The sequence below is a fragment of the Fringilla coelebs genome (genome assembly GCF_963513975.1).
Source record: "Fringilla coelebs genome assembly, chromosome: 3".
Taxonomy (NCBI): Eukaryota; Metazoa; Chordata; class Aves; order Passeriformes; family Fringillidae; genus Fringilla; species Fringilla coelebs.
The window spans coordinates 61,889,831-61,905,740 of NC_140030.1; the positions used below are offsets into that span (position 1 = coordinate 61,889,831).

Sequence of the window (15,910 nt, forward strand, 5' to 3'; positions counted from 1 at the left end):
GGGTTAACAGTTGGACTTGTGATCTTAGAGGTCTTCCCAACCTTAATGATTCTATGATTCTACAACATGCTTACTCTGTGAGAGAAAGAGACTTTTCCTTGCCCAACAATATTTCTTAACATTTAGGGACAAAAGGGATTTTGCAGTCCTTAGACTGAGTGGCATTACTGTAAGGTGGAGGTCTCAAGGGGGAATAAACATAGAAAATTGAGTGCTAATAAGGATAACCAGACCTTTCACATCTACAATTTATTTTTGTGTCCTTCTAACACTAGGATTAAAAGGATCAGTGAAATCCCTAATCAGGTATTCATGAAAGTAAGGAATGTTTCTTAAATAATTTTGTTTGGACACGGAGCTGCTTTCTATCACTGTATTATATTTTGCTAAATCATTAAAAATGCAAAAAGTCATCATATTCTTGCGGTGTATTTTTCTACTCTTTAATTTAGGTTGAAATGTGGTTTTTTCCCAGTGGAATAAATGGACTGAAATATGTGGTCATGTTCCTCTATAGAACTCCCCACAATAATGCAGGCAGAGTGAGATGGAACAATTATGCTGTAATTAAGCTAGGTTTAATTTGGGTGTTTTTTTAAAATGAATTAACATTTGATTTTGCAACAGTCTTTGTATTTGTCATATCTTCTAAAATGAAAGGTGATAGTACAGAGTAGAGTAATTTGGGACTCTGGTGCTAAACTGTGCTTAAGACCTTGAATATTTTTGTGGCTTTTCTCTTATTTCACATTTTTCAAGATTTCTCTCTTTATTTTTGTATCTGAATATCACCTCCATTGAATTTTGGGGAAAAAACAAAAGGACTGCTTAAGTTTTGCTGCCCTGTCCTTTTACTTAAGCTGCTCATGAGACCACACTTGGAAAGAAGAGGTTTTGAAGAAATTATATATGGTATGAGTCTCTTCAGATTTAAGCTGAAAAATATATAAATGTATATCTCAGCCATTAAGGCACTTGTCTGAAAAGCCTAGGGACCTTGGAAGTATTTCTATCAGCTGCTATTTGTTTTAATATTCTAATGTGCTCTTTGCTGAGGAAGTTATATTAATATATCTTTTTTATATTGTAGACATATTCAAAGGGCTCACATTGAACTAGGGTTTCATAATGCTAGACTTCTTGTGAAGTGCACAAAAAGGGAGCCTAACCTGATGCAGTAAGTGAAATAGGCAAAATTACTCTGTTTAATAGAGTAACACACAGATAGTCATGTCCATTTCTCCTGGCCCTCCTTAGTACCCATTTCAAGTTTAATTTAATCTTCAGTGTAATTGATCAGCACACTGTATGGACCAGCACACTCCTTTTCATATTCCAGAGGTCTCTTTGAAATTCTGGAAGTATTAGCTTCTTTCATGATGCCATCAAACACCTTACAGGTATTCTCTTGCTGACTGAGAGATGCAGATTTTTCTTCTCCTCTCTTTTCACTTGATGCCTTCAGTTTAAAATTTTCAAGTCCTTCAATTCATGACTTTGTACTATCATATTTAATCCTGTTCTTTTTAGTGCTCCTGGGGGTCATCCATTGTTTTCTGAATGATGTAGGTATTTTGAGTCTAGGCTGTATTGTTGATCCTCAGGTTTGTGTGATCAGCAAATTTTATTAGCACACACATATTTTTGTTCTAAAGTCACCTAAAAAAATATTAGAAAGGACAGTACCACGACAAATTCTTCAGGGACTTCATTTATTGTATCTCCTCAGTCTTCTTCTCCTCAGTTTTCTTTGGAGCACCATCCATTGCCACACTTAACTTGTTCTGATCCCTTGCCATCTGTACTACTCTTCACCTCCTCAGTTATTATCTTGTGTGGCATAATTTACAATACTATGTAAAGTTAAAAAACCCAAAAAAACAATCCACACATGAATATATTTCCCTTGTTTAGTAGTGTAGTGTTTTGACCCTGTCTGGGTGCCAGGACTCACTAAAGCCATTCTATCACACCCCTCCACAACTGAACATGGGAGAGAAAAGAGTTCATGGGCAGGTAAGGACAGAGAGCTCACTCACCAAATACTGTCATGGCCAAATCAGACTTGAATTAGAGATATTAACTGAATTTATTACTAACAAAATCAGAGCAGGATAATGAGAAGTAAAATAAGAGTTTAAAAACACCTTCCCCCTCATCCCTCCCTCTTTCCTAGCTCCACCTCCTCCCCCTCAGTGGAGCTGGGAGACAGGGAATGGGGGTTCTGGTCGGTTCATCACCATATGTTTCTGCCACTGCTCAGGGAGAAGAGTCCTTCCCCTGCTCCAGCATGGGGACCCTCTCACAGGAGACAGTTCTCCATGAACTCCTCCAGTGTCAGTCCATGCCATGGGCAACAGCCCTCCCCAAACTGCTGCAGTGTGGGTCACTGCTCCATCAATGCAGTCCTGCAGGCACAGCCTGCTCCAGCCTGGGCTCCCCACAGGGTCACAAGTCCTACCAGGAATCCTGCTCCAGTGCGAACTTCTCTCTGAGGAGCTGCAGGTCTTGTTTTCCCTGTTCAGGGTCTTGAAGAAGAGGGGAAAAATATATGTGGAAGGTTGGAGCTGCTTCCACAACAAAAATGAAGCAGGAGGAAGCTGGAGTGAACAGCCAGGCAAGTGGAGGGTTTGGTCAGTCCTCATTCAGTCTGGCTATTCCCTCAGCTAGGGAGGAAATCCTTGCTCTCTTGGGGAATCTGCCCAGGTGAGCTGACTTGTTTCTCTTTTTCCTCTGTGGTGGAGGAAAATTCAGGGCAAGGTACATCAAAAGGAAATGCCTTGTGGAATCAGCTGAGCATATGAAACTAACAAAAATGTATTAAGTTTATGTGTGGAAGGAGTGAACAGATTTGCATGTGAAAAAAGGGAGCAACTTTGTGTATGAAACTCTCTATGCATTAAAAATGGGACAGTCATTCATGCTGTAAATCCAGATAGAGGTGAAGGAGAAAAGTAGAATAATGGAGGCATCTACAAAAGCAGCTTTTGCATTGCAAGACACTTCAGTACCTATTCTGGGTTCTGTGAGGTAGTGTTCTGCAAGATGAATTCTATCTGCCTTTTTTTTTATGACCTATAAAGGAAATTTTTCTGTTTCTTTTAATTTTTATACTGTTAGCACCATAATCTAATGAACTGGTACTTTAGGTCAGACTTTAGTAGACTGGAGGAGGAAGGGATGAGCAGGCTAGTGAAGGAAAAAGTTGTCTATTTCCTTTAGGTTTTATATGTTTTGTATATATCTTCAAAAAATATTGTGAAGTGTGAATTAGGTATGCTTTAAAATGCTTCATTATCCTAGAGAGGTACCTTTAATCACAGTAAAATACAGTTCTAAAAAGTACAAAGTAGTTTCACAAACCTGATGCAATACAGCAGTGGTATTTTCCAAAGAGTTGCATTTATAGAGCAACAGTGTCCCATAGGCAAGTTACAGGACCATGGTCTATTGCTATCAGTAGTAGAGATCTTAACTCCTATTTTCACTTTGGAAGAAGAGGCCTTGTCTTATCTGTGAGGATACCCCTGGGTTCCACTCAGTCAGATTACAGACTCCATCTGAGATTGCTGTAGCTTCCCTTCTGCACATGGAGGAATGCTGTAGGCCATCCCCAGCATGGAAAAAGATCTTGTTGATTTACACATGCAGATGAAAAGATGGGAAATTGTTCCTCTGTTGCAAGGTTTAAACAGCTGAAGTATCTGGTTCTAGTTGCTGGGACTCTGGTGCATCTGTGTAAATTCATTTCTGGGAGACAAATGTGTTATGTTGATGGAGTGAGATGGAACAAATATCTTCCCATGTATTTTCCTTCACTCCTCGTCACACAACAGGGTGCAGAATGGGTGGGATTCCTGCAAGGTATCAGTCATGGTCATAGGGTGTAGATGCTGGTGAGCAACTACCAAACAGATTTCTCCTGGGATTAGGAACCAGCCACAACTTCTCATGCAGCTCAGGAGGGCCTCATGGGCAACCCTGTTGCACCACAGTTAATGTGCCTGGGGTGAAGAGGCACATTACAAAGGCAATTAAAGCTGCAGTGGCGCTTTGCAAACCTCTCTTTGATTTTTTTTTCTTTCCTACTTAAATTTAATTCTTATGATGGCCAGTAAACTAGGAGTTGAGCTAAGACACAGATAGCTGAAGTCGAAAACAAGAATTGAGTGAACAGTGGTTTGAACTATTCTGGCTCCCCAAAATTTCCTACTGAAATATATGAAATATAAGCCTACCAGCGGTGGTGATGGCTGTCTTGTGAAGATATCAATTCAGGCAATTCAGGGAGGAACCTGGTCTTCACAGCTCACCAGTTGATAACAACTCTGTAATGCACCCAGAAATTGAGCTTTTTGAAAAATTTATTTAGCTATAGGATCTTTTAAGAGATGTCCCAGGGTTTAGCTGTGTAGTATAACTGAAAATCTTCAATAAAAGCAACATTTTTTTCTAAATGAGAATTTTATTAACAGACAAAATGTATACCCAGCTCTAACACATTATCTCAGGCTTCAGTCTTTCAGATTTTTGCACATGTAGCTGGTCCTCAGGCACAAAGTTTGGCCCCTTCTTGCTATAGGTTGTAAGATAAAATCCTTATGGAGCTTTGGACAATAGCGTGAAAAATACATATCTTTATATTTTCTGAAATGGTCTGTAAGTTTTGATTACTAAAGCCAGCAGGGGATAGGGCCTTTTCACTTCCCGCTCCCCATGTGCTATCCACTGTATGGCTTTTCTAGAGCTGATAATTGCAGTTTGTTCGAACTTTCCTTAAACTACTGAGTGCTTCACACCTTTTATGTTCAGGCATTTTGTTGCTCCTTTCTGAAGAAAGTGAATGTGCATTGAATGTGATACCAGAACACATCATTAGAGTTTGCTTTTACCGAGGCTCCCCCAGGTTTTGTTGGTATCTGTGGCTTGTATCCTGAATTTCCAAGTTTGAAGGATAAAGGCGTTCTCTCCGGCAGGACACCCCCGTGACCCATTACTGTGAGCACTATTTTCTGGGAGCACAGGTTACACTTAGCGTGGAACACTGGTCAGCACAGTTAATTTTCGCTCGCTGTGGCGTTTGGTGTGAGTCAAAAATGCAGGAATGCAGCGCTAGTTATTGCTGCGGGGAGGAGTGTGAAGCACACGATGGGGCTCGATGCCCCATATATTGGCACCAACTTACTTTCCTTCTTCCTCAGCCCCGGAGGCAGGAGGGGCCAAGCCCGCTCTCCGCGCTTTGCTGTCACATCACGCCCGCTATTGTGGTTCCAGCGGGCGGTGAGGGGCTGGCGGGCACAGGGACGTGCTGGCGGCTGTTTCCCCGTCAGACGAGCTCTTCCCCCGCCGGGCTGCGGTGCGTCCCCGCGGTAGCCGTGCCTCGGCCGGGTCCCGCGGGCCGGGCTTGGGGCCAGCCCCGCTCCCGGCGGGGCCCATCCCGGCCCATCCCGGCGCGGCCGGGCGGGCGGCGGGGGCGGAGCCGGGCCGGGGCAGGGCGGCGGTCACGTGGCGGGGTCACGTGGCGGGGGAGCCGGGCCCAGCCGCCGCCGCCGCCGCTCCGGGAGCGGTGAGAGACGGAGCCGGGAGGGCGGGCAGGGAAGGAGGGAGGGGAACAGGGAGCGGGAGGGAGGGAGCCCGCGGGCGCGAGCGGCCGCCGCCCGCTCCGCCGCCGCTGCCGCGCCGAGGTGAGTGCGGGAGGTGGGGCGGGATGGGCCGGGCGCCGTGCGGGGCCGCGGGCGGCTCCGGGGCTGTTTTCCTTTTGTTCCGGTGGGCGCCGGCCGCCGGCAGGGCGGTCCCGCTCCCTGGGGGCGGGGGGGTCCCGGTGCGCCGCCGGGACGTGCGCGTCCGCCGTGTGCCGCGAGCCGCGTCCTTCCCGCGGCGGTTCCCCCGCGCCCGGCGGGCACCGGCCGGGATGAGCCTCGGGAAGGCGGGCGGGAGGCTGCCCGGAGCCCCCGTCCTGCCCGTGCACCTGCGGCTCCGGGCCGTGGGGCGGGGGTGGTGCCCGCCCTCCCCCGGAGGTCCGGGAGCGGCCGGCGGGTCCGGGAGCCCCGGGCAGCGGCGGCGGCGGGGAGGGAAGCGCTGGCTCCGGCATCACCTGTGACTCTCCGTGCACCGCCCGTAGCGCTGCCATTTGTAAATATTTTCGTCTTTTTCTTCTATTTTTTTCCCCCCTTCCCGCTCCGTCCCCCCCGTGCCCCCGCCTTAGCGGGGTTGGGGGTGGCGGGGGGCGCACGGTTCGGAGTCGTGCCCCGCGATGTGCAGAGATCCGCCTCAGGAGCGCAACTCCTTCGCATTCTTTGTGTTGTGTCTTCTCGTCGTGCCTTTCAGTAAGCGTCTGTGTGCGAACGTGTTCCAGCACCTTGGCTTCCTAAAGGTTCCCGAAAAAGTGCAGGAATCGTTTACCAGTTCAGTGCTTAAATTTGACCGAGGCATTAGAACAGGCGATTAAAACCAGCTGTATGGGGTGAGATCAAAGGTCTGTCTTGTTTGGATTGCCGTTTCTGCAAGTGGCACATAGCAGATGCTTAGGAAACACCATAACAACAGGGTGAGCGTGCTGTGATTCTTTGGGAAACCAGGCAGGCCTCCAGCAATTTGAGGTTAAGGGATTGCCTGAGTCAAATATGATGTTTTTGTGTTTAAGAGTCCTTTTTTGCCCGTGGCTTGGATATACGTGTTTTTCAAACAAGAACTAAATAAAAGCATCTTAATAGAAAATGTTTTTCTTCAAAAAAATATAATTGCACTCATATTATTGTCATAGGTAGTTTCATTTTGCCAGGATTAAATTTGCCTGTCCAAGGATTACTGATTCATGAGCAACATCCTGTGTTTTGAATAGGCAAGGGGTATTTGCAATGGTTATTTTCTATACCTATGAAAACTGTAAATAAAAAAAATTCGTTTCTTAATGTTTGTTTTTACAAATAACTTGCAAAATTTGAATCTTAAAGTATCTGTTTAATAAAATGAAGTATAATAAGAGCTGTGTCAAAATAGCCAGTGTTTTACCATAATACAATATTGACAGCTTTGGAGACAATCATATGAACCACTAACATTTAACTGTTTATACTTAAGCTTAAAGACTTAAATTGTTGTCTCATTGTGTCAAGATTCCTGGTAAAATTATTTTGAGGATATCATCACAGATTTTTCCACAATAGCAAAATCATGGTGATCCCCAGGGATGCTAGCTATCAGCTTGATCCTGTAATCCTAGTTCAAGAAATAGCTTCATGCCAGCAGTTCCTAACCTGATTGTTCTTATAAGGAACATTTTTGCGAGTGGGCCTCATTTTTCACAGGCAGTGGGAATGTCAGGCAAAGTAGAGCTATTTCAAAAAACTGCATATTCCCCCACGCCCCCAATGGAATTTTATAAGAAGGTCATTAGCAGTTTCTTGGGGGCTGAAAGGAGGTAGTGGGTTGATAGTATATATAGATAGCTATTTATAAGATTAAAAATAGCTTAGAAAACTGACAACTATAACTGTTATGAATGATTTTCATAGAAAGATAATTTATTTTTTTGTACATTGCATCACTGCTTCTGACAACAGACTGGATTTCTCACCTAGTCAACAGATGTTTATTATAAAACCCTTAACACATTCATTATTCTATGAAAACCCTACTCATGTTGAACTATACTGAGCCTGTCGTTTACAGCTTAAAACATTCATGATATTTCCTTCAGTAAGGCAATGAATAGATTTAAATGGTTCTATTGTGAACTTGCACCAAGAAAGCTGTTGTAGTGCAGCTGATTCATTTTTATCACAAAAAATTTATTGATTCAGCTGAACTTTCAAATAAAATCAGTTTTGTTTATAGCTAGCCTTTAGAAAAAGTTGTACTTGTTTTGTGTAATTATTAAGCATACTTAAAATACGCAGCTTTTGGTGTTGCTTTTCATTAGTAGGTCTCAAAGCATCTTGCAAAAGAATTCAGTGTAATTATTCTCTTCTTATCTTAGGGTAATTATTATGTTATCTAGTGCTCATAAAGAGATCATTGTCCACTGTGATTGCTATAAGAAGCTCTATATGAAGGCCTAATAATAAAATCAGACTTTTTGATTTAGTTCTTTTTTTATACAATAAAACCCCAACAAACTCACCTTTGTTTCTGTTGTTCATTTAATGAGGACTGAGGTAATTTCATACCATACCTTCCATGCCAGTGTTGGGAGCTAAGCCTGTGCTTTATGGAGGACAAACTTCTCTTCCTAGTGTCAGAAAAAACCTTGCTGAAGGCTTAACTAAATTCATTGATGAGTTAGGAAATGCTTCAGGACAGTTCCTGTTAAGGTGATCCAGGTACTAATGGTGCATGTCTCTAGTTCAGTTCCCAGGGAGCTTGACTGCTCAGAGAGTTTGTCTATGTCTTGATATCGATCAGGATAAAAAAAGTGTGTGTGAATGAGCGAGTTACATGGCCAGCATCCTCTTATGTGTTTTACTACATCTCTACTGGGGTAGAGCTGGTAGAAATGGTACAGAACCTTTCATTTTTTAGAGTCACCATCAGTGTCTCATTTTTGTAATGCATCGGTGGCAGAACAACTTCTTATGCTAGGAATGTGAAGTACACATCTTTCAGTTGTTTTCCAGCTGTCTCTATCAGTTGGGATGTGCAGCTGATTATTACTAATTACATTATTTGTGCATTTTCATAGTTACTTGAGATCTGATGATGGGTTGATAGTTGGCAAAATAAAAAGTTGGTGGTTTTTTTTTAATTCAAGATAATGTATTAGGTCATTGTCATATAGGGATAAAATACAAATTAGGAAATGTATGGTAAATTTGATAATGGAAAGATTATAACTTGAAAACTGTATAGTATAATATATGCTAAATAATATGGAAACTGTATTTCTAGACAGCGTAATGCTATCAATAAAAAGAAGCTATAACTATAGATCTAAGAAGAAGATCTAGAAGAAGTTATAGAAGTTCTGTAACTTAGATCTAAGTTGTAAACCTTTTATTAAGGCTTAGCTACTGTAGTAAAATGTTTGTCAGAAGTTGGGCAGGTGTAGTCAGTGATTTCAGTTGGCTCTGTAGAAACAATGCCTTCTTGTTGGCAGACTTGCATACTTGCATCTAGATTTCACTTAGATTTGTGACTTTGGATTATTTGGAAAAAGGTTCAAGAGGTAATGTTTTGAAAAGTCCAGTTTCAAGAAACTGCCTGTTGCTGTGCTCATTGTTTTTGTGTGACTCTTGTTTTGATTCATGTTTTTATTATTTGATCCATTGTTTCTGTATTGTGTAATTTTTGATTAATGCCTTTGTTTACATCATTTTACAGTATTTAAAACTTTAGTATCTTTTAAGTGGTTCACAATAATAGTTTTCAGTTTATGCTCACACCCATGAAAGGCCTCAGTATTAATCTGCTTTGTGCCATATCCTTGAAAGCTGTACTGTACCAGATCTGGTCTGGAAAACCTCCCACTGGAAAGCTGGGCTGTGTAGTGTGGAGTCCTTTGTTGCCTTCTGCATCGTTTGAGAGCTAACAGATCCAGCTGGTAGTCGTACACTTTCCTGGTGCCCTGGGTTTGAATAGTCTCCAACATCCTTCTCTAGTGCAAAATACTCTTTGCAGAGCATTCTCTCGAAGGCTGACTCTTCCATTAGAATAGAAAGATCTAGCATTTCCCAACACATCAATCCATCCTATCAGTTCCTCCTCTGCTTTGTACGTGACATGGAATAGATTCCTCTCCTTTGAATACACTCTTTTCATGACATATTTGTTGAAGCAAATATCTAGCAGCTGAACTGTTTTCTAAATAAAATCCTTGTATATCTCTTGTTTCACTAGTTTGAACAGTAAATTTCAAAGGTGGCTGAATCCATGCATATAGCCATTTAAAGAGAATTGGTACAAGTACTTTACCAGGGGTCTCTGGCACCACTTAAGCAGACAAAAGACACTAAAAGGAGCCATAAATGTTGGGCACAATATGCAAGAAAGGAATCTGTCTGCATGTATAGCAAGAATATGATAGAAGAGCAGTGTTTTTGAAGATAAGTAGCAAGTAAAGTTATTGGGAAAAGCAAAGGTTGACTCCCTGCTGTGATTGTGATGGATCACAGTCCACAGGAGACTCTTTAGTTGGAGAAAGACCATAACTAACAAAATTCTTAAATGAGGGAGAAAGCACTCTCACTTTTATTCTCTTTTGGATGCAGTGTCTAATACAATGGGAACCTTGGTCTTTAGAGCATGCAAGCATTAATAGCAATGTTATTGCTGTCTCTGCTTTATAAAGAACAGATCTCTCTATTGTATTGGAATGGTAGGATGACTTGTATGAAATCTTTTCAGTTGTAAATAACTAAAAAATGAAATACAACCCTAGAGATCTACCTATCTAAAATCTGATTAAAATATACAGAAGGTAGATTGACTAACACAAATCCTGTCTTGCAGATCATAGAGGGTATGGATAATAGTTACTGTTGTGTAAAAATAGAAAAAATGTTACTCATAAAGCTATTTTAAGTGTTAAGCAAAACTTTTAAGGGGGAGTGAATTCAGCTAAGGGAGAGGGAGGAAGAGTTACATACTTGTGGTGTCTTCCCCAGCTCTCACGAGTCATGTAAGTATATTAAGAACTGTTACTATATAAATATCCTGGCTGCCATACAAGTGCCCTACATAGTGTTTGGAAATGAGGGACTTGAACAGTGTAGGTGTTGAACCAGCTTTAGATATTGTACCTTCTTTTTTCCCAGGCACAAAAATATGGACCTATGAATGGCATATCAGCTCAGACCAGAGGTGTTTCTGCATCAGTATCTTGTTTTTAACAGTGAATGATAGCAGATGCCCCAGGCAGAGTATGATAGCGTGTGCAAATAGCTGAGTGTCTGAAGGGAGTTGTCACTGACTTCAAGCAGGGTGCAGTTTGGGGGGTCTGTGGGCAGATGGTATTTAATAATTTGGGTTTTAATAGTTGTGGGGAATTTAAGACAGCTTTTTTTTTTTTTTTTTGAACCCTTGATTGCTTTAGCATCGGCAGCATCCTGTGGCACAAGAATGACAAAAGTTTAACATGTCCATTTTTAGTTTGTCTGTTGCCAGGTTAAGAGTTCCAATCCTCCATGCCTTTAATTTGCTTGATGTAAACTCCTGGGTTTTTCAATTTGTAAAATTTGATAAGAAACTTCTGTGGATAAAGTTGAGTGCTTGATGTGGAACACATGGAATGTCAGGCCTCATATGCAAACTCCTGTTTGCTGTGAAATATAAAGAAAGGACTCATCATAAAAGTTCTTTTCACTTTGAGTAAAGTCCATTCATCTTAATATGGAACCTGAGAAATGCTTATAGTGAGTTTTGCTCTTAACAATGTATCTTTTTTGTAAATACTCTGGGGTTCCTGTCTACTGTATTTGAATTCTATCTGTAGAAACATTGTGAGCATAAAAAGCTGGCCTGTGGAAAGTAATTGCCAAGTTTATAAGATTGAAGAAAGTTTTGATTTAGGTTTTAGGAGAGCTTTCTATAGTTGCATAGTAGAAGACTGGTATTATATCCATATTTGTCCCATTAGTTGTTCAAAAAATAAAAGACATTCCTGAATAATTGGGAAACAGAACAATATGTAAATGAAATGTCTCTTGCGTATGGTCACTACAGGAACTTTCACTTAATCTGTAAAGAAATAATGATGTAAGTCAAATGGGTTTGATTTGCATTTCCCAGCTTGGATTGGGCTGGAGTCTGTTGAGAACTTTTCTGGTTTGATGTGGACTTATCCCTGGTTTGGATTTCTGCTTCCTTCTCTTATCTGGTAGGGTTTGTTAGAAGATCTTTAATGATGTTTGATGCTTAAGGCAAAGGATCCTTTATGGAACATATATATATATATGTATTTATGTTTTTAAATTTGTCATCAGAAAATGGGGCTACACCTTCCATTGTCCTGTGAGTGTTTATGAATTCAATTTGCTATAGCAATTAAAGTGTTTGAATTCTAGGAGAGAATTAAATAAATGCATTTGTATTTTATATTGACATGGGAAGCTATGCAGTGAAAATCTGCTAACTTGCATGAATGATCAAGGGATAAAATTAAACCAGCTCATGTTACAGGTATGCAGTTTGGAACCATTTGCTGTTTTTCCAAAGTGGAGATGAAGATATAAAATAGATTAAAAATAGATTGGACTAGCGGGGAAAGGGATATGGTTCTTCTGAAGATACCTATATGAAGTCTTACGGTGAATTGTAGCAGAGCACTGTGAACAAAAATTAGTCTGTTTCCCTCAACAGCCAAAGCTTTGATGCAGCAATAGGGTTCCATTAAAAGCAAATACAAATCATAGGATTAAGTCCTCTGTCTCTGAGTTACAGACCTTTTAGAGGTGGATTCCTTCCAGATTTTGCCAGCCCACTGAGGAGGCGTTCTGCCTTCATTTATACCAGTAGAATAACCCTGTGGAACTTGTATTAAATCAAATACAAGTTATTTCTCAGTGTTGCAAAGAGAGTTTTTGAATTTGAAAGTCTGTTCACTGGACCTGTAATAAGATTGAGGAAAGTATACTATATAAAAAAAGTATTTTTTGAGCTCAGTACTTGTGCTAGAAGTGTGCCTGTACAGTATTAGTCCCTCCTTCCAGGGGTCTCAGGGGCTCATGCTAGGTGAGTGCAATGGCAGCATCTCCTGAAAAACACCTCAGCCTGCATGCTGCAGGTCTGATTGGAAAGGTGCTGGTGTGCTCTTCTACAGAGGAGATGGACATGGAGAGAAGGCATAAGTAAACCAGCAAGGATGAGGTGTACAGTCACTTGTCATCCACATATTATCACGAGAACTGTGTATTATATACTTTGCAGTAGCAAATTGCTGACTGTGCCTTTTAGGAAAACATATTCTGTCAAAAAATACCCATATCCAATGGATGAATAACCAACATGTGGCTGACAGAGAGGTGGTGAAGGTGCAGAGAGGGGTGAAGTGAAGCAGCATGAGAATTTAATAACCATATTGGCTCTTACAGTCTGCATGATGACTTTTTAAAGAAAGGATTGTAGAGTCTGGCTGCTGTGGCTTTTGCATGGTATCTTTTAAATCCTTTTAAGGAGTTATAGAGGACTTTGTTTGTTTCCTTAGTTGTTATGAATTAGAAGTCAATAACAGACACCTCCCCCCTCTCCCCATCCCCCTGCCCCACAAACTAGTACTTACTTTTATTAATAAAGGAATTGGAAATTGCTCTTTCTTCCAAGGATTTAAATGAGAGACCACTGAAGAGAGTGATATTGTAGCTTGGGAGTTGAGGAAGAAGATGTATAGAAAATTCTTAAAATACAGTTTCATAGTTTCATTTTCAGTAATGTATTGGTCTGTTTTACAGTAATTAATGCAGAAAGCAGGTGACCTGAATGGTGGTTGTTCTGGGCTAGAAGTGACCATTAATGCTGCAAGATCTCATAAAAGATAGTCTCCTATTTCCATGAGATGCAACAGTAAAGTTTTTTGTCTCTGTCATAAGAAGTTTATGTTCCAAAGGTTGGATAGTTGTCTTCCCCTTCTCCCTTTGGAGTTTGCTTTAAATATTTCTGATGGCTTGGAGAGAAAAATATTTGTGATTTGATTGTCTGGTGCTGTGGTGCCAGAACAAGCTTTTGCAGTTTTAAAATAGTATTACTTGTTCAAGCTCCAGAAATACTAGGAAAACTTTGTTGCCTGCTTTGGATTTGAAATTATGTCCATCCTCATCATCCAAGGGTGCACAGGGAAACCAAGAAATAGCCAGCATTTGTTTAATGAAAATTCTCCTAAAACAATCACATGACCTTTGCATGGGAAATTATAATAAAATTTTTATAGTGCCTTCAGGAGGAGATTTGCTACTGGTTGTCCATTTTTTCTTAAGAAAGATTGAATGGGACAGATAGGTTGTGAGGATTTGGATCACACTGATTTGTCTCCAGGGGCATTGTTTAAGGTTTGACGAATACCATGCCTGATGACTGAGTGTCCATAGTGATGGGCAGCTGTCTGTTTTCACTTACATTTACTTCTGCTTGGTTTTGTTGGTGTGGAGACTTAGGATCTCAAGCTTTCTGAGCCTAACACTTGCTCAAGCTGTGAATAACTTTTCTGCCTTGGAGTATCCGAAGAGGTTTGGGTTGTTGCCGTCTTCACTGGCAGGACAAGCGTGGAAGGATTGAATGGAAAATCCTTAAGTGCTGACATTGCTCAGTTTTGTTTCTGTTTTGATTGTCCCTAATGACATCTTTAAGTGCTCCCATCTATGTGTGGGGTGATAACACTTGATAAGAATAGGCTTGAGGTGATGGAGATTTAATGGAGAAGGCGCTGAAGAACCTACTAAGGAGTACATGAGTTCTTTCAGTTTGTGCTCTTAATTAGGCTGTGAGCTTGGGACATGTGGGGTGTATTGTTTATGTGTAATTTCATTTGCTTGTTTGTTATGGGTTTGATTTCAAATTATTTTTCAATGTTTAGGGCAGTTTCCTCCAGTCTTTCTGGTTAAGAGTTAGGACCATATTTCCTGGGTGTTGGTTATAGTTACTGTTTTTTGCCTTCATTGAAATTCACAATTTTGTGATTTTGTGGAATGCCAGGCAAGAGACTGCGTTTTGTTGTTGCTTCCTGATTTCCTCTACATCTTTGTAGGAAATGTGATCAGGAGACAAATCTTGGGGGTTTCTTTTGTCTAGTTTTATAACACCTCATTCTGTCAGCTCATCTAGAAGCCTACCAGGAAAATTACTCCAATTTAAAAATAAATAACAATTGCATGCAGGCATACTTGCACAGCAAGATCTATTTTTAGAGAAGGTTTCTGCCCTGTTTTTACTTCATTTTAGATTCAGAGTTTTACCTTCATTTGAGACATCCTAAGGAATTTTGGCTTATTTTCCAGTGCTTCATAATAGATTAATGCATGCATCCTCTGGATCGTATTTCAGAATTGTTTTTGTAAGGGAAGCCATGCTTATCTGCAGGTAACCTCAGGTATTCCAATAATTCCTAAGGGTGTATTTGAGGTTCTGCCTCAGCTTGTTTGTTGTTTACTCGTGGGTCTTGTGGTTGGAAAGGTGGAGTAGGTTGTAGGAGGCTGCTGCCATGTGCGTGCAACAACTTAAAAAGCGATTGCAACTTCATGCAAATAGGTGTTCTGATGAAATGATAATAATTTAGGAAAAAAACAAAGCCATCCTATGTCAGTCTAAAGTAACACCTAAATTTTTTTTTGTTTTGTTTTTTTTTTTTTTTTTGCACTAGTTGATGATTACAGCAGTGGACTAGGAGGCAGACCTCTTGTACTTCTCTCTCAATTCTGCCATAAGCTTGTGCATTGCCTTGAGATGCTTAATTTGTCTTTTACTTAGCAGTATAGTGGGAATAATGCCATTTTACTACTTTTCTTAGAATCACTGACGCTAGTAGAGCACTCCTAGGACATTGGATAAAGGGTTCAAAATATCAGGGTCACGTGAAAAGAAATCATGGTGTAGTTGGAATAGAGCCAAATGTTCACTCAACTGAAGATGACTAGTCTACACCTTAAGCTGAAAAGGTTGCAGAAGGACAGGGGCCTGAAATGGGACAGGTGAAACTATAAGTACTGTTATGCAACTCCTCATTTCCTGGTGTTCCTGTTGATTCTTGAGACTGTGAGCTCTTGGCTTTTCGCTTAATGTCTGTAAACCATCAGAACAACACCGCTAAAGTTGCAATACTTCAAAATATTATTAATTCTGGCAAAAGTGCATGGCTGGATGAGTACCCAGATAGGGTATGTATTTGAACATATCCACTGAAGTGCACTTGTATTGAAAAATTCCTCCACGTGTTTGTAGCAGATAGTGAATCACAGGGTCCACAGCATTGCTTAGAGTACTGTGTGTT

At 40.9% G+C, this 15,910-nt stretch overlaps 1 protein-coding gene across 3 annotated transcripts in view; it reads left to right on the forward strand.

Moving 5' to 3' along the window:
* Positions 1-5,488: 5,488 nt before the first annotated feature.
* Positions 5,489-15,910, forward strand: part of TULP4 (TUB like protein 4) — a 149,739-nt gene continuing 139,317 nt past the window's right edge. For 2 of the 3 annotated variants that reach the window (XR_014615997.1, XM_084201799.1), the window contains exon 1: positions 5,489-5,566. The gene's annotated coding sequence lies outside the window, so the exon portion shown is untranslated. Of the gene's footprint in view, positions 5,567-5,603; positions 5,685-15,910 lie in introns of those variants that run through there. The other variant, XM_084201800.1, reaches the window with a different exon arrangement.